The sequence below is a fragment of the Marmota monax genome, unplaced genomic scaffold (assembly GCF_021218885.2).
Source record: "Marmota monax isolate L192 unplaced genomic scaffold, Marmota_monax_Labrador192_F-V1.1 WCK01_AAM20220418_F8-fsc00122, whole genome shotgun sequence".
NCBI classification, from domain to species: domain Eukaryota; kingdom Metazoa; phylum Chordata; class Mammalia; order Rodentia; family Sciuridae; genus Marmota; species Marmota monax.
Window position 1 is genome coordinate 3951691 of NW_026695223.1, and position 19741 is coordinate 3971431.

A 19741-nucleotide genomic window follows, 5' to 3' on the forward strand; every position below is an offset into this window, starting at 1 on the left:
AGTGCACCTGAGTTCAATCCCTGGTACCAAAAAAAAAAGAGGGGGGGGGGGGTGAGTTCAATAGGGAATATGCAAAAGTGAAGCTGACATACCCCTAAAGATTCTTAGCACTTCTGAAAGTGAGCACTTTGCGGGGCGGAAGATCGGACACTCATGCATACATGCAGGCACACACATGCGCTCCCACAGGCACATGGCTACCCGCCCTAATCTAACACAGCACAAGCAGTTAAAAGGGCGAACCTGTCCCTTTAATTATGCCGATTGCGAGATGGGGAAGGCGCCAGTGGAGAAGGCAGTTAAAGCAGATTGCCCCATTTAGGGAGATAGGATTCTTGGAAACGAGGACTGGCACTCCTCCTAGACTAAAGGTTGCAATGAATAACCAGAGAGCAGGAGGGCGGCAGCCGGGCCTGCTGGCTTCCACCTGACTTCAAAGGCAGGCGCCACGCAGGAGCCAGACCTGGAAACACAGAGGGATCAGGAGAAGCTGAAGGCCCCAGGCTGCTCTCTGCTCCAATTCAGGAGAGTCCTGTTTACCTCTGAGTCCATTTTTGCCCAAGCAACAGCCTTAGGTTTGGGGGGGGGGGTACTAAAACATGGCTAAACCGTCAGCCTAGATATCGTCCGTCAGGCCCTCGCCCTTTCACTTCAGACCATGCCGGGAAGGTCTGAAGAATGCTATGGTCTTCAGGAATGCTAATCATTTTATCCAAGTCTCCTAGGATGGAAGGAGCCTTGATGGTAGACACTCAATAAATGTCATCTAGCTTTGAGTCAGGGAGCTGCCCAACTCCAGCTTCATTCTGTGGCAGTAGAGAACAGAACGGGGCGTGCCAAGACTGTTTTGGGGAGGCCATAAGGAAAAGAGCTAGAACTGCCCACTTGAGACACAGTCTCTCATGTCAGGACTGAAACCACCAGTGGGGAGAGGGCTGTGCGTAGAGCAGGAAAACTGGTGCCCACGGAGGCCAGGCTGGAGCGGAGACATGTGCAGATACACACGCACAGGGCGCCGAGCATGCAAGCGCAAGAGGGTGCGTGTCAACCAAATCAACAGCTGTTCCTCTTACAAAAGCCACTTAAAAGGGCTGGGATGCAGCTCAAGTAGAGCACTGCCTAGCAGGTGTAAGGCCCTAGGTTTGATCCAAGGCCTGGCAAAGAAAAAAAAATCATCTCGAAGTTTCTAAAAATTAAGTAACAATTGGCTTATAAAACAAACAAACTGCCAAGGCCCTGGGACATCATGTGTTCTTTACATAAACCGTAGAGGACTCAGTAAGAAATGCTCTTTGCCACATGGCACAAAGAGAGAGAGTGGCGGAATCCCAACCAGAAGGGCACCCGATTCTTCTACTACACTGAAGAGGAGACAGTTGACTTGGCTTCTTGACCTATCAATGGACAAGTCTGATTCTTTGACCACGGCATGGGTGATGCACATGAATGATACCATGGACACCTCCATAAATACTGCAAAAGCAATGTATGTCAGGTGATCTTTCAGTTCAGAGAGACGGCTAACCCTGAGGACAATACTCTTATTTCCGGCATAGGGGACACACATTCTAATCAGTGTGACTCAGCCGGGGTTGAACCCACTCTCTTTGTCCATGGCTCACTCAGGCACTGGCATGTGACACCACCCTGGCCCCAAAGTTGAGAAGGGAGGTCTGCAGGAATCTTCTAGCAAAGGTTTTCTTGCTCTTAAAAAGAGCCAACTAGAAAGAGATGCTCTCCTTTTCCCGTGGACACCGTTGAGTGTGGATGTAACATCTGAAACCGTGGGACTGTATTCCTGACATGCCTTGGATGGTAAACCAAACAACGAAAGAACCTTGGTTTTTATAACAAACCCCAGAGTCCATACAACAACCTCACAAAAGATTTGGAACTCAGCCCTTGTTAAACTTAGGACTTCTTAAACTATATAAGCTGATCAAGCTCATTCAAAACTCCTTATTTCCAACCCCAGAACAACATCTTCACTTAATTTCTCACTTCCCTCTTATGTATGTTACCAAGTAGTCCCCAGTTTCAATAGAATATTGGGCTTAAAAAAAAAATGCTCTCAAAAAGATAATGAGACTCTTAGACATATGTGCCAGCAACTCTCATTCATTTTAATATAAGAAAGAGTAATGTTGATTATCACAAACCATATATCATACAAAATTGCTTTTACCAGGCTGTCAGATGTAACACGTGACTTTCCGGGGAGGGTGGGATGACACCCTTTAATTATGTTTTGCCTAGAGAAAAACAAAAATTAATTTATATGTGCTAAAACACATTTTAACTTTAAAAAGCAGAGGTTGCTTAGAAACACAATAAATCCAGTCATTGGTTCAGAGAGAATTTATTGAATCCTAAATATTGGCCAAGCACTATGGTAGGCACTGAGGACTTAGAATTGAAAGGCAGCTCCTTGCCCCAAGAAGCCTCACAAGTGGGAGGCAAAAGAGAGCTGATACAAAGGAAAATCAGCAAATGAAAGCCACACATGGGGAGGGACCCTGTCATACTAATGGGGATGACCATCCTCAAAAGTCAGACAGGTGCTACGACATGGGCAACCCCAACATTATGCCAAGTTCAAGAAGCCAGTTGCAAAAGACCACATATTCTGATTCCATTTATAGGAAAGTAGACTGGTGGTTTCCAGGCAGTAGGGGAGGTTGGAAATGGCAATGACTATTAATGGGTACAGATGTACAGGGGTTTCATTTGGGGTTGATAAGAATGTTGTAAAATTATGTAGTAGTAATGTCTGCAAAATTCTGTGCACATCCTAAAAACTTTATACTTTATATACTTTATACTTTAAATAGGTGATCTGTGTGAATACCTCAATAAAAGCTGTCAAAAACACGTGGAAATCAGCCCTTTCCTATATGCAAACAACCATTAGAAGATAATGACAAAAGACATCATTTATGAGAATTAACTTAAGAAAGGTACCAAACCTACATACAGAAAACTTATAAACACTATTGAAGTGTACAAAACGTGAATGAAAAGCATGATGTCAGGAAGACTCGGCCTTATCAAGATGTTGATTGACCCTAGAAATCGACAAATTTAACGCAATCCCAGGGGAAATACCAACAGGTCTTTTTCTGGAATCCAGACATGTTGATTCTAAAGTTTATATGGAAAAACAAACCTGGAGAACAGCCCAGAAAACTCTCAAGAGAAAGGGCAATGAGGAAGAACTAATGCTTTCAGATATTAAAAAAACGATATAAGCTTCAATAATTAACAACAGACCAACCAGGGGACAGAGTTTAGAAGTAGATCTCCCAACCTACAGCAACTTGGTATATGATATAGTAAACATTATGATAGTGTAGGGAAAATACATATTTAACAAATGGTGTTGAGACAAGGAAAAATGTAAAGATATACCCAAACCTCAGAACATACCCTCATAAGAAAATCAAATCAACCAACACATAAATGGGGAAAAAATTAAGTTATAAAAGTATCCAAAGGAACTTGAAACATGAGATACAAAAAGTCTTTGTAACTCTGACTCAAAAATACAGAAGTCATTAAAACAAATAACAACAACACAAAAAGATGAATTTGATTACATAAGATTAAAACATTTTTGAGGGACAAAATACAAGTGAATCAAAACATAATTACAAACTGGAAAATTTCTTTTTGCAATTCATATAAAAATAATATGTAAAGAGCTCTTAGAAATGAAGAAAAAGACAACATCATAGTGGGGAAATGCTTAAGGTTCAAAACACAGTTCACGTAGAAAATACATAAATGGAATTTAAATAAATGAAAAGATATTCAGCCTGACCTATAATAAAAGAAATGTAGGGCTGGGGATGTGGCTCAAGTGGTAGCGCGCTCGCCTGGCATGCGTGCGGCCCGGGTTCGATCCTCAGCACCACATACAAACAAAGATGTTGTGTCCGCCGAAAACTAAAAAATAAATATTAAAATTCTCTCTCTATCGCTCTCTCCTCTCTATCTTTAAAAAAAAAAATGTAAATTGAAACTATAATGGAATACTATTCTTACCTACCAGCAAAAATCTGAATGTTTGACAACAAATCGTGTGGGCAATGTCCTAGGGAAATAGGTACTTTCATATAATGCTTATATGAGTAAAATATGGTTCAAATCTCTCAGAGGGAATTTAGTCAATATCCTTTTCAAATGAAAGATGTACTTATCCTTTGACCATGCAATCCCACTTCCCGTGTTCCATCCCACAAATGTACCTGCACAAGTCTGAAGTGACACATGTACAAGTCTGCCCTTGCACCTGGTTTGTAAACAGCAGCAGGTTGGACACAATCCAAGATCATGTTGTTGTTCCATAAACCGTGTTACGTCAACAAAATGGGGTACCTTGTGGCCATAAAAAAAAAAAAAAAATACACTAAAGATATTTTCTAAGGACTAATATGAACAGAATTCCAGAATGTATCAAGAGAAAAGAGTGAAGGCACAGAACAATATATGTGCTATGTTACCTTTTGTATAAGAACACACAGACACACACAGAAACACTTGAATCTGTAAAATGAAAGTCTCCAAATTTTAGCAAGCTACTAATAAAAATGGTCGCCCACGAGGGAACAAAGTGAAGAAAGCGAGCCTGCACTAGCACAGCTCTCTACGTTGTCTTAGTTTAATCACTTTAGCTTTCCAGCATAAAGAAACGTGGGGAGGATAACTTAACAAATCCCCACATACCTATCATGTGCATTCAACATCTAAATAGTTTGGACCTTTTGGTCATGTAAAGGTATTACCTATCTTTAAAAAAGGCTCAATTAAAACTTTTCTTAAACTGGAAAGAAATTGGAATAATGTAAACCTAAGCATATGTCAAAGTGGTGACAGATTTATTTCTATGGACTTCAGAACACAGTATTTTAAATGCATGTCTCTTGTGGGATTCATTTAAGGGTAAAGCAAAAAGTACAATGAACTGTTAAACTTTCCTCTGTAGCTTCATATTTTTCATAAGTATTAGTGTTTTGAAATCATATTCTTATGTTTATAAGTTAAAGAAGAAATAAATATTTTCCACAAAAGATGGAATTGCAATGGTAAAATTAAGGAAAGTCAAAACACAACGAAACAACCCAAAAGCAAGCAGGGAGTGTTAAAACTAAACTAAACGTCAGCCTGAACTTTCCAACGGCCTGCGTTCCCCGCTCTGTCCACTGAAACACCCTGGAAGCGAGTCACCTCTGTGGCGATCCTCCCCCTCGCCCAGACCATGGTCTCTAAGACCACCACCGCACCAAGGGCCCATCCTTCCTCTCCAAGGAGAAGTATAATGTGATCCTGGGGCATTTTGTGCCATGAAGCAGGAAAGCTTTTCAAGAAGGTTCATAGGACCTAATTGAAGGAGTCCCACTGTCTATAGTTGTGACAAATGGTTAACAATAGATACCAAACCAATAAAAATCCATAAATGTATAATGATTTTTAAAAAAAGATAACTGGAAAAGCTCACTACTTGAAAAGGTACACTTTTTTAAAAAACAGGGTGATATATTACTGTTTTGTAACCTGTTTGGTTTTTTTTCCATTAAGAATTTCCAGGGGGTGGGGTTGTGGCTCAGCAGTAGAGCACTTGCTTAGCACGTGTGAGGCCCTGAGTTCGATCCTTAGCACCACGTAAAAAGAAAGAAAGAAAGAAAGAAAAAAAAAAAGAATTTCCAGGGCTGGGGTTGTGGCTCAGTGGTAGACACCTGTCTTGCACACATGAGGCACTGGGTTCAATCCTCAGCACCACATAAAAATAAATAAATACAGATACTGTGTCCATCTACAACTAAAAAAATAAATATTAAAAATAACAGAATTTCCAATGTTGTATTTCAGTGAAGTTCTTCTCATTTAATGCTTTGTTCATATTCAGATTTTCATAACGGGCCCTCAAATGTGCTCGGAGGCTGGTGCATTAATATCCATATCCAGGGGAGGACCCAACCTGTGTCTGGCTGTAACTTCCTTTTAGTTTCTTTTCCACCACAGTCTCTTATTGAAAAAAGGGGCCAATTTGAAAAGGTTACTTGAAAAGGTTATTAAACACTATTTGAAAAGGCTATTAAACAACTCCTTAGCTTGAAAATTAATAATTAAAGGAGAGTTTCACCAAAGATCTGCCTTTCCATCAGAACTACACATCAGAGTAGCCAGACAACCCCCGGTGAGGTGGCCCCGCTGGACTGTAGAGAAAAAGAAGAAAAACCTTTCACAAAGCTAGTGAGAGACGGGGTTCTGACAGCAACGATCATTTAGCACTAAAACCATTAAGTAAATGCTCTGTGTGCCAAAGTCACGCCACGCAGAGCTCCAAAAAGACTGTTTTCTGGTCTCGGGGGATGTGACTGCCTGACGAGCAGCCCAGCCAGGGTCAACCGCCATCACCAGCAGCAAAGAACGAAGGGCCCAGAACCAGCTCTGATGCACTCCTGCCAAAAACAATGGACTTGAACCCAGCCCGCCTCAGACACAGGGCACCAGGGGGTGGAGAGTCAAGCTCCAGCCCCAAAGGAGTCACCCCACACTCATCCCCCGGCAATCGGTCCCTTTCTTCAATAGAAGAGTGTGTTGGACCAAGAAATGAGGAAGTTATGACCAGACACAGGCGAGGCTCCTTGGCTGGATACAGATTTTTTTATTTCAAAGGATGTTTGAGGGCCCATTATGAAAATTTGAATATGAACAAAGCATAAATGAGATGAACATCACTGAAAAACAATATTGGAAATTATTCATGGAAAAAAACCCAGAATACAAAACAGTAATATATCATTTTGTATTTATCCATGCTTTTTGTAAAAAGACCCAAAAGGCTTACCAGTGCAATATGGAAAGAGGAAAAAGTGTGAGGGAATGTGCACCTCGGCCTGGGGCATGATGGGTGTGATGTGTTTGCTTATCTTTATTTTTTAGTTTTCTATAATGCATAAATAGTGTTTCTATAATAAATAAATCAAAAAAGTTAAATAAGTCTTTAAATTTTCCAGTAAGCTACAAAAGCCCATGTAAGAAATAATGTGTCATCTTCCTAGAATATTCTGGTGACCTGTCTGTCAATGACAAGGATTCTTGGAATGACTTAGAACAATCTCCAAGTTGGAACATTACTGCTTAGACGATTCTCTGACAAACCAAAGGTTGTTTTTCCCCCACCAGATGGTGATTAGCTATAGAAATTGAACTGCTACCAACCGAGGTCCAAGAAGTCCAGGGTGATGGTCAGAGAGAAGAAATGAAAGCAAAGGTGGCCCATAAACGGGGTGCTGAAAGGCCCCGAGTACACTGCACCCACCTCCCTGTGTAGAGCATGGCAGTGAAGTTCCCAGAGCTCTAGGTGCAAAGGGAGGTTAACAACAAGTAAAAGAGCCCTCAGGTCTCAGGGAGAAAACTTCAGCTGGACATAGCTGCTGGCAGGGCAACTGTCTCAGAATCACCCTGTGACAATGAAGACACACCTCCACAGCCATTTACAAACTCACTTATCAGGTTGACTTTTGTTTTGAATCTTCACTGTCAATTTTAGAAGATATACCATACACTCTAGAGGGTGACAGTTTCGCCAGTGCAGCGCCACATAAAAATCTATCTGAACAGAAACTATGTTGTACGATCATTCACCTACTTAGCAAGTTTAGGAAGTATCTACAGCAAATGTGACAGCACTGCCATAGACAGAGACAGCCACGAACACATTTCTCTCTTCTTCGCGGAGTCTGCAGCCCAACAGATGAGCCAGGTGGAAAACAAATATATACCCAAGTCAATGGGCACCTAAAAACTTTAAGTGTTATGAAGGAAAAGAACAGAGTACTCTGAGGTCAGAAAGGATCATCTGATTCACACCAAAGGGTCAGGGAAGGTCTCCCGGAAGAAGTGACATTTCAGGTCTGATTGCAGAATGAGCAGGAGTTGGCCAGGCACCCCAGGCAGGAAAACTACATACGCAAGGGCACTGGAGCAGGAAGCACCGGGGACTGTCACTGAACTGAAAGAGGCCGGGATGCGGCACTGAGAGGGGAAGACTGGCGTCAAGAGACTGGAGAAATAAGCAGGGAATGTGCTTGACCCGTGTGGTTCAGGATTTAGGATCTTCTTGGCAGTGGGTGGAAGAAGTTGGACATCCAAAGTGGGAAAGTGATAAGATCTCATTTACACTTAGTATCGCTATGGGAAATCGGCTGGAATGGCTCCAGAATGGGTGTGGGGAGCCAAGTCAGGAAACCATGCAGATGAGACACTGTGGGGGGCTAACGAGGGTCCACACTACAGCCTGGGTGCTTGATGCAGACCAAAGTCTGTTTCCATAAGCCAAGTTTTACTAGAATACAGCCTGGCTGCCCATTTACACATTGTCTATGGACATGTAGAGCTGGGCAGTAGTGACACAGACCATGCAGCCTGCAATGCCTAAGATGCACACCATCTGGACCTCTACAGGGAACATTTGCTAACTCTGGACCAGGGACAGAGTGGAGAGAAATGAACAGGTCTGTGATACACAGTCTGTCTGTATTATCCACCGAGTGTGCATTTGTGAATTCATCTACCACTGAAATTTGTTTGCAATCCCAAATCAGCACTTAGTCGCTCTGAATCATTCCAGCCTGTGCACAGCACAGTGATGACGATGCTCGGCCCAAGGTGCACAGCCATCTGGGGCCCAGCAAAGTCATGCTCTGCCTTCCTGTTTCAGCTCCTATATTACGAACAAGTGTCCTTCAGGCAGTGTATTCAGTGTCACATTTTTTGCACTTCTATGTTTTCCATTTTGCTTTTTCGGTACTGGAGATTGAACCCAGTTGTGCTCTACCACTGAGCTGCAACCACAGCCCTGTCATGTTTTTATTTTGAAACATGGTCTTTCAAAGTTGCTGAGGCTATCTATCCTTGAACTTGCGATCCTCCTGCCTCAGCCTCCTGAGTAGCTAGGACTACAGGTATGCGCCACTGAGCCAGGTATTTCTGTGTTTGGTTTTTTTTTGGTCTGGTGATTTTGCCATTTCAGATGGTCCCAAGCACAGTACTGAAGTGCTTAAAGCTAAACACAGAAGGCTGTGGTGTGTGTGGAGAGCAGGTCATGCCCTGTTCTGAGTGACTCTGTGATGAACAGAACAGCAGCTTCCAGGCTGTGCCTAACCCTGAGTGACTCCATCTTGTAAAGCAGTAGTTTGCCACGAGTTACTTCATTTTCTGTATCAGTGCCACCCTTTGTTACTATAAGTAAACATCCACCATCCACATGGCATAATCATAAGACACAAACTGATAACAAATTAATTATGCTAATAAAAATGACCACCTGTGAATCTACTGAATTAAATCAGAAGCACATGGAGGCATGGGGTTATCAATCCTTTATCAGAAAAATCAGGTCCATGAGCTTATCAAACACACCAGATCACAGAATGAAGCCACCTTCTCACCCATTACAGAAGGAACACTGAGACTGCTGGGGCAGTACACACTGACCTGTCATCAGACCATCTGGTAAATGTCATGAGGTCCCCAGGCTTCAGCTCAGCTGGATTTCCCTGCTTGACCTGGCTCACTTCAAAAGTGCACACCATGCAGACCCTGGCCTTCAGCAAGTTCTGTGCTCCGACAGTGGCGCACCCTGAACACATTCTCTGGCTGGTTCTTAATCTTATCTGACCACTTGCAATGACTCTTGCATTTGTATCTGCTCTCTGCCTTGCTCTGGGTATAGTCTCCTGAACCACCCTGGCCACCTTAACCCTTTCCTAACCTTTATGTAACACAAACACACAGAGATGTGTGTAAGGTGTGATATGGGACTTCAGTGTTACAGATATTAGTAATTCAAATTAGAATATAAGAACCTCAGATTTGCCTGGCACATACAAGGGACTCACAAGTACTTGGTAAACTGCAACTCATAAAAGTGATATAGCTGGCAGATTTATTGTTATTCAATAAATTCTAACACTGTGGAAAGACATCAACGTGTTTGGTCTGTTAACAGCATAGCTCACTCCTGACAGCAGGCCTTATGAGAAAATACATGTGTTAGATAAGCTCATTCAGGCATGAGTTACAGGGCTGCGGCCATGAGCTCAATGTTAATGAGGCAACAACATTTATTAAAATAGGGTTGTCTTCAAACAGAAACACCCGTAAAACATCATCATCACACCAGCATACATGATGTTAGGCCAACACACAATGCCCACCAACATATGACATCACGACTGCAATGTCAGTGACACCATGTGTTGATCAGGTGATGAAAATATGACCAGAGGCTTCCAGACACTTGACCCTGCACTGCCCCTCGAAGGTTCAGTATTCACTGATGCAGTGTCCCCGTGACTTTATAGAGCACAACCATGGCAAATAACGAGAATGGCTGTGCTTAGGAGGCAAAAATCAAAAAAATTAGGTGATAGATTAAATGTGTAGTAAAACAAAGTCAAGGACAACCCCAGGTTTTTGCTGTAGAAGAAGCTGCTGTTCGTGGAACTAAAGACTTCTGGAGCCAGAGTATACTTCAGGGCACTTTTTTTTTTTTTTGGATATGAAAAGGTTGAGATGCCTATGAGACATCTAAAGAGATGTCAAGTAGATTGTTGGCTTTGTGACTCTGGAGCTCAAAAAAGAAGCCTAGGTAAGGACAGAATGTAGGGAGTCAGTGACACACAAAGGTGGCACTTAAAGCCTGTAACTGACATGCCACCCCAGGAATGAGAGCAGGGCCCAGGCTTAAGAGCAGCAAGAAACTCTGTGGTTAACTTAAGTCTTTCTCAAGGTGGTTTGACTTATTTAATATAAAAGTACTTTGAGGAAGAAATGGATCTCACAGCATATATCTAAAACCTAATGAATCTCTTAACCTAGGAAATCTATTTTGGAGAACTTATCCTAAAATTCAGTCGAAACTTAATGTTACATAGGAGAACCTGAGGAATAATTCATGATGGTAAAACCAGAAATAACCTTAACATTGGGTATGTTTACACTGACAAAACGAATGATATTTTTCTCTGTGATTTCACCTATAGATTCTGATCTTAGGAAATTTCAACTCCTCCAGAGGTTTTAATAAAAATCCACTTCTATTTCCTTCCAGCTTTTTTTAAAAAGTGGATTATTCACCTTTATCTACTACAATGCAAGCTGCTTTGGGGCAGAGTTTTATCCTTTCAGTTCATCGCTGTACACACAGCACCTACAACAGGCCCAGCACACTGGTCGTGCTCAGTAGATTTCTGTTTCATCTCACATTTTAATCATGCAGGATTTATGGTGGTGTAACAATGTGAGATGATGATACCTGTGGACATTTTTCAAGATGCTAACATCTTGTCCCATTTCATCTGTCTTACCAGCTTTCTTATCCCCACTGCTCCATGGCTCCTCCTCCATCATCTGTTAAAGGCTCTCAGACAACAGAGCCTTACCTTGGGCTCACCTGTTCTGCCCTGTGGATGGATCTGTCAAATTCTGTGCTAAATTTGAAGTGGTATGGCTTAACACTGGGTGCACCTAGCCCCTTTGCTATTCTTCTTTCAGGCCCGACTAGTCTATGCCCAACACCTCTTCCAAGAAAAGCAACAGAAGTCAGTGTCTCAAATTTTAAAACACGTTTCCAGATTTTGATGGAAACAAAAGCCATTTATATTTGGAGAGAAGCCAACATGTTTACAAACCCCACTTCCTGAGCTGGGAGGAACTGGAAAGACTGTCTAAAAGGTAGCCATCATGGGGGGTGGGGGGAGGGTAACTGCAGGATCCAAATCGCCTACTGTGGGGGGGAACCCAGCTCTGCATGTGTGAGCTGCCGGAGCCTGTCCTGCATCCACAGACCACATGATAGTGGAGTCTACCTTGTGGCACTGCTGCAGAGATGCAAGAAATTCAAACATGCCACGTTGTAGAACTGGCAACTGAAAGTGCTGGATTCGATTTGCTGTTAGGATCATCTTTTCAGAGTATTTTCCCCTAGAGGTCTCAGTGAGATTATTCTCAGATTTGGAATCTGTTTTGCTGCTCAAAGAGGGCTCTGGGCGTGCTCCTCCACCCCACCTCCCTCCCACGCGACAGCCACTACACTGCATGCTCTGCCCTTACTACCTCATCCACCTCATCCGAGCAGGGCCAGGGCATTGGGACATTCCTATGGGGACACAAACACTCTAGCACTGACGGTCTCCAGCTTAGTCGCCTGTTCTCGAGGAAGGATCCCAGCCCCTTCATGCTGGACCCCTCGTATGTCATGCAGACCACTCTGGCTCGCCCGGGAGAAGCAGGCAGCCTGCCTGTCAAGACAAGAGTGGGCTCTGGCGTCAGGTGGACTCGAATTCAAGCCCTGGCTCTACCAATTACTGGTTAGGAGACCTTGGATACGTTATTTAATATCCCTAAGCCTCAATTTTCTCTTCTGTAAACAGAGAAAATCATAGAGCTGTTAAACGCTGGTTAATAATAATATGCTACTGTGAGAATAACTCCCATTCTGTTCTGGGGCCCCAGGGCCAAACAGCAAGGCCTACAGACTGGCTGGCTCTAGACGACCAAGAGAAAGTAGCTCCTGTACTTACTGACCTGTCCTGCCTGGGAGAAGTTGGGAAGGCAGAGGGGGAGGAGGCTGGGCTGGATCTGCAAACTTCGGGAAGCCCGGCTACAAAAGGCTGCAGAGCTGCAGACATGCCGCGCCGGTACCGCACTCGGGTCCAGGAAAAGCTTTCATCAAAGCAACCATCATCTGATTTTAAGTATTTACTGAATTTTCATTCCTCCAAAATAACGATTCTCAACCGGAAATGCAAACTATTGGGCCCTACTGCAGACCTCACGAGTCAGAATCTCTGGGGGTGGGTCCCCGTGTCTTAAGAAGCCATCCTGGGTGGTTGTGAGGCCGGAGAACCACTTCTCAACATGCCTACATCCACTGAAAGCCCCAGTCCTACCAGAATGACAAGGCACATACGGCCCTGAAGGTGCCCCCACTCAAAAGAATAAGGAGAGAGGGAAAGGGTCTGGCTTTGTAGGCAGATCATAAGCAGGTAGAAGCAGAGAAGAGACGCCATCAAGGATGGAGGGGCGCCACGTATGCCAAGGGCCAGAGCTCACACAACAGTGGCCAGACTGACCAGGTTCACTGTGAACATGCTCCCTTAGCTGCAACAGGAGAGTGGCCCATTTCATTACTTAAGCTTCACAAAGCAAAGCAGCACTATGTAGAAAACCCAGGGTGAGGAGGGAAGGAAGGGAGCCCGGCTGAGTGAAGCAACAGCCAAACATCGCTTCGACAAACAGGAAACATTTCGAGTGTCTGTTGCCCAAGTGTTTGAAGCAAGGTGTCCCCTTATCAGCACTGCCCTTAGGCAGAACACAGGGTCCCTGCCATACCCTCCCCAGGGCTCAGGAGTCCCCAGAGTCAAGGTGTGTAACCACTTACAGGTGAGCAGCCGCTCTCTTCCAGGCCCTGGGGCTGTAGGGATTCCCTTTCACAAGGGCCATGCCAGCTTCCGGGTCCCTTCCCCGGGCCTGTGGGCATACACATAGGCCTGACAGGCATCCCAGAGACACCCCTAGGTCCAAGAGGAGGGGGAGGGGGTAGCAGCTTGGACACACAAACCAGGAAGGGTCAGTGGTAGGCTGGGCCTGGTGCTGTGCTCTGGTCCCAGGACCCACAAATGTCAAGCTCTTATGAGTGTAAAAATCTGTGTTCAGATACTTTCAAAGGCTGCTTGGAAGAACTGCCATGCTTCTAAGGCAGGTCTGGAGCAGCACCAGGCAAAAATGCACACCCAGGATCCCACATGGGATCAGAATGTCATGGCTGAAAGCAATGGCAGGTCTCAAGCTGTGGTCATGGTGAAGGGAAAGAAAGACTCTAAATCAGACCTTGGGGAATCAGTATTCTTTAAAAAAGGGCTGGGGCTGGGGCTCAGGGGTAGAGCGCTCGCCTAGCACACGTGACGCACTACATAAAAATGAAATAAAGATACTGTGTTCACCTACAACTAAAAAATAAATATTTTTTAAAAAGCTGCTTAATGACTTAAAAGTGCTTTGAGGTTCTGTGAAACTCATCATGACTGTACTGGTTCCTCTCCTGTGAGTCTCTGTTGTTGTTGTTAATAAGTAGCTCATGGTGACAAGCTGCGAACTTCTCAGGGAAACAAGGAACAACTTCCTAACAGAAGACTGTAAACACAGGAGCTGAGGGCACTGTGGCTTTTCTCTCCTTGGGAAAGAAGGAAAGATTCCCTCCAGAATAGGCCCCAGGCAGCACTGCAGACTGCAAGTGGTCCCAGAGGACCGAAACTCAGTAACTTTCACAGTCTGGGGACAGAGGTAAGTGGCTCTGATAGCCTCCTAAGAACCATGACATCGGAGCTCCACTTGGAGATGTGGAGCATTCTGGGGTGTTCTGGGGCTTTCGTGCACACTGCCCAGGGCAGGGGGTGGACGAGCCTGGATCTGTGTTCCCCACGCGCAGACTCCCTGTCCAGTATCAGAGAGGCTCTTCACTGCTCTGGACCTCAGGGTCCTCCTGTGTCAAAAGCTGAATACTACTTCATGAAGACCTTGCCAGGTATATACTATGACTCAAGAAGATCCTGGGCAATGTGAGGAGCCTACAGAAAGAAGAAACTCTTAGAAGAACAGAACGATACCATGGTATCGCCAACACCAGCAAGTCTTCCCCACCCTAGATCTCCGCCATAAGGTTCAGGGACGAAAGCAAAAAGGAACAAATAATTATTGAACCCTTGGGCCAGGCATGCTGACCAGAGCTATCTGCACGTCCTCCTGGGTGACCCTGAGAGCGGCCCCATCTCCATGGGGCTCACACCTCCCGCTACACTACCCAGCCTCCCCACAGAGCTCACCTCCAGCTGCCTCCTTCCTCCGATTATATCTAGCCTGGTAAAAATTACCTTGTTCAAGTATCATTTTGATTATATCGGTCCCCTTCTCCACACCATAAAATGTCTCTTGAATTAGAACCCCTTTTAAACCTTTCAACAACTGATCCCAAACACTTACCATTCTCATCTACTGGTCTATTTTGTGCTTACCACTCAAGCCAAGCAAAAATTACTTTGCAAATGAATTCCATTATGCGCTCTGCTTATTCACCTTGTTAAGCCGGCACAAGAGCTTGGACTGTTTCTGTTGTCTCTTTATAGAAAGAAATACCTCATTTATCCGACTTCCTTGGAAATAAGCTGATCCACAAAATTGATCTGCATAAATTAACTTGCCCCTCTACCAGGAACTTAACCCTTGAAGCAGCCTTAAATCCCTTTTGGAGTAAGTCCCAGGTAAATCAAAGGAGAGAGTTTCTCTATTTTAACCATTTTCATTTCTGTAATACATTATAGAACCTCCCAGTCTCAGTTAGCAGAACATAATGAACATCGATTAATCTTTTCCTGATGGTGCAGGTCATACTTAATGAATAACAGTGATCACACTGTGCTGGGCCACAGATGGAAGAGGCTCAGGGGCTGGCACTGATGGCACATGGGCATTCTCTTGCACACTTTCTCTCTACTTCTCCTTGGCACAAGCACCCCTGAAATTCACTTTCTACCTGAAGTTCCTGCTAGCAGCATGTATTCGGAGGGGTGGATGCAGTTACACAGAATTTGGGAGTTAGAACTGCCCCTTTCTATACAGTTTCAAGAATTTACATTCTGGTTTTTGTCAGAGCCCTATAAATTCTTTATTAGAAGAAAAAAAATAAGAACCCCTATCCCCCCCCCCTCATTTTCACAACCAACAATAAGCCAATATTCTCCAAATCTTAACATATGATTTTCTGGGGGAGTAGGGTACCAAGGATTGAACCCAGGGGCACTTAACCACTGAGCCACATACCCAGCCGTTTTTATTTTATTTTTTTATTTTTGAGGTAGAGTTTCACTAATTGAATTGAAGCCTCGCTAAGTTATTGAGGCTGGCTTTGAACTCATGATCATCCTGCCTCAGCTTACTGAGCCACTGGAATTATAAGCGTATACCACCACGTCTGACTTATGTGACTTCTAACAGGACTGTAGGAACAAATACCATTAAAATGTGCTTCTTGAATGCTCTGAAGCTACAAGTTGTATATAGAACTAGCATGATGGATTGCTTTTATTATAATAATTGGAAAAGTCACTTCATATTTAACTAACAATTCATAGGTTGAATCAACAAGGAAACATTGGTATGGAGGAAAATGGTAAATAGCCTCAAACGTTTTTTCATCAGGATGCAATCTGTAACTGTGTGAACCAAAAATGCTTTTCCATCTAATGTTATAGAAAGTTCCATAGTGATATTTCACTGCAGATGGACAGAACCACCTGGGGGGGAATGCCCTTGTCCGCTCATATATTAGACTGCATTCTTTTGTGACAAAGGTTTTATAAAGTCTGCAGCATTAGCACATGCAGAAGAGTCAATCAATCTTAATTCTGCTTACATGGTGGCATTTAATTAATCAGAACCTACTAGGGCAAAAGTGGTTAGGCAAGAATTGTTAAAAACAGAACAAAATCACTACAAATCAGTTCAATGCCATGTTCAGAAATAAGTGGCTATAAAACCACAAAATTGTTTTGTAGCTTTAAAGAGCCTGTGTGTGTGTGTATGCTTGTTTTTTGGATTTTTTTTTTTCTTTGCAACTTTTTTCCTACCTGGCTTTCTAATGGCAAAGTCCCGCATCAGAAAATACCCAGTTGCAATGAGATTGCCCATTATTTCTTTTGCTTTTCCCATTGGCTTTACACCAAAGAGAGGAAGGAATCCCCTCTGAAAATCTGCCTGGCAACCACTCTCATGAACATCGAGCTGGCCAACTTAGAGGACCTGGTAAAACAGGTATGGCTCTTGCTGACTCAGAATCCATAAAGAATTTGACAAACCGTCCTTCCCAAACCTGGGTGAACTGACATTACACTGAATCATCAAGATTCTTCTGTGTGCTCTCTTTTCTTCATTCAAGAGCAGTGCAAGTTTTTTATACTTTATGTCCTCTGCATTCTGTTGGTCAGATCCACAGGAAATAATTAAGAAAGATTCTAGAGTTGAAAGCAGAGAGGAGAAATTCAAAGTGCTCCAGAGTCAAGCAGAAGTGGTGGCCTTGTTGAGGTGAGGGTGAGGACATCAGACACAAGCATGAGAGAAAGAGGTGAGCGCAGGCTTAATAGGAGCCACCACCCAGGGTTGTTCTGAAGTAAGTCATTACTTAGAGATATTAAAATGCACAGTCAATTCAACAAATATTTACGAAATGCCTACTAGGTTTAAGGAACTATACAGCTATTGTGGGGGATACAAAGATGAATCATACTTGGTTCTTGCCCTCCAGGGGTTCCCAAAGATGCAAGAACCCTGCAGTCATTTTCCTTGCATATGCTGTACTAATAAGAACATTATGAAGGAACTACATTCAGATTTGATCACCATTTTTTTTTTTTTTTAAATGAGGAGAAGCTAGAGTTCAGAAAGAAAGTAGATGCTCTCAGGAACATAAAACAGGCTCTGTGAGGAAAAAGCTAAAGAGACCCAGTTCTTATCCTCAAGTACATGAAAGGTTTTGAAGAAAAGAACCAAGGAAAAGAAAACAAGTTTGAATGACAGCAGGAGCCATTTCTGCCTGGCCCGGGAATGTCTTGATAATCAGGTTAATAGAATACTGGTATTGGTCACTGAGGGAGTTCCTGGTGCCCTTTCTTGGAAAAAAAAGTTTTAATGAACTGAAGATTTCAAGTCACAGACATTCACCTTCCTGAAGGCAGAGCATGAATGACATCTCTCTGGAGGTCTGCTCCTGCTCTGGGCTCTAAATTCCTAAGGACAGAGCCAGGCTTTTCTTTTTTCATAACTCCCAGGATGATCTGCTCCTGGGAAGTGGCACTGAATGTTGCTGCATGACCACCTGATGGATGACCCCACCAAGTACCACCACAGAGCAACCTGGAATACAAGAGCTCAGCAGGACAGCAAAGCAGGCATCAATCTTCCAACAGCCACGTGTGGGTGCCAGAGCCCACCCACAACAGAGCCTGTGACTCTAAATGCAAAACAACAACAAAACGTCCCAGTGGTATGTGCATGAGAAATGTGTTTGCATTGACAAAGATACACAATTCAAGTAATGAAAGAGGAAGACTGCAAATGAGAGATGGCAACATTTAAGACATTTCTAAGAAAATCTGTGAGTATATGTGACACTCCTATATACGTTATTTATTTATTTTTTAGTCCACATAAAGAAAATATTTCAAGAGAAAAATAGGGAAATAAGGTATTCCCTTTATACCTTAAGAAAACATAAGCATGGAAAAAAAGAAAGAAAACATAAGCATGTAAGAACTACCACTAGAAAAAGAAAGAAAAAAGACTGCATATGGGGCCAGACCCCCAGACCCCCACAGTGGTCCAAGTTTAACTATTTGGCTTTACTTCCTATTCTCCTATAATCCTCGAAGGTGGGGGCCAAGTCTTTGTCATTTCTCCAGACTAAGAACCTGTCAGGGGGCCCAGTACATAGCAGACCCTGAGTAAATGCTTGCTGAGTGAATGCATTAAGGATGTGTCCTGGTCTGCAGAGCAGGAGAACAGGGAGTTTGTGTGGGTAGAGGGTACAGAAAGCGCCCAGCACAAAGCACAGCCTAAGTCATAATTAACATCACCAACTCCAAGTATGTCAGGTTCTTTTAGAGGAAAAATAAAGATCTTATAATCCAGGTTTTCAATTTTATGAATCCCTCCCCCATATGAAATGGAACTATGACAAGTTTGGGCCTTTCAAGTTCACACTCTATCGGGGTTACATAAAGTCTGCTGGTATGATTCTGAATCCCGTCTTTGATGGCAACCCCAAGTGCTCAAATCGTCATCACAAGACTACCAGAGAGCACTGGAAAATTACATGTTCAGAGAACAATAAAAAAATGCTCACATATCCTACCCTCTTGATCATCACTACTTTGTTCCATGCAAACCTCAAAAGTGGCTCCCCAAGATTGGTCTCTATGGAAGGAAGGAAGAGAAACGAAGGAATATAAAACATAAAATATGAAGAATATGAGCAGCTGTAACTTACATAAAGCACCAAGTTTTCTTTGGTACAAAAGTGATGTCTAATGCATGGTGGAGCAGACCCTGGACCATGGCTGGGTAGGATCCTCCCCTCGAAAGAGGTCCCTAGGAGCCACCTCTGGACCTCCTTGCCCAGCCTGCTACCTTGTTCAGAAATGTATCCTGGCTAAGGGCAAAGGTCACCTTTCACACTTGGGGATACTTTGCCAGAGGCACAGTTATAGCCCCTGAAACTCTGTCCTAGTATTTGTACATTTTTAAAGTAGCACAGAAAGTGCCACTATAGAAGAGAAATTCTCCACCTGAAACCAGCAGAAGCTCAATGGGAATAAAGGCTCTGGAAAGGTCACAGAGGGGGTAAAAAAAAGGTTCTTTCTTCTGTGGCTCTAGGGGGTTTATTGTTGCTGGTGCCCAAACTGCAAAAGGAATAGCAGGAGATTAATAATTGAAATGTTGCTATTATTGGTTTTCTAAACTATTTGTGGGTTATTCTTTCCCTGGAGTGGTCACGCCATAAGCAGCTCAGAAGATAGAGGGATTTAATACATACTGAGAAAATGCCTACTACAGCCAGGGACTTCACTAAACACTAGTTTCTAATGGAGTCTTCACACAATCCAATAAGGCTTAAAAAAAAAAA

General features: G+C 43.4%; 2 protein-coding genes across 8 annotated transcripts in view; one reads left to right on the forward strand and one right to left on the reverse strand.

Annotated features, from left to right (window-relative positions):
- Positions 1-19741, reverse strand: part of Hipk2 (homeodomain interacting protein kinase 2) — a 188557-nt gene that overhangs the window by 163768 nt on the left and 5048 nt on the right. Inside the window, exon 1 of one of the 7 annotated variants that reach the window (XM_058575734.1) lies at positions 4248-4271. The exons of the other annotated variants lie outside the window; for them this stretch is intronic. The gene's annotated coding sequence lies outside the window, so the exon portion shown is untranslated. Of the gene's footprint in view, positions 1-4247; positions 4272-19741 lie in introns of those variants that run through there. 7 annotated transcript variants of the gene reach the window in all.
- Tbxas1 (thromboxane A synthase 1) overlaps positions 14222-19741 on the forward strand; it is a 217743-nt gene continuing 212223 nt past the window's right edge. The window contains exon 1 of the mRNA XM_046434075.2: positions 14222-14352. The gene's annotated coding sequence lies outside the window, so the exon portion shown is untranslated. The remainder of the gene's footprint in view (positions 14353-19741) is intronic.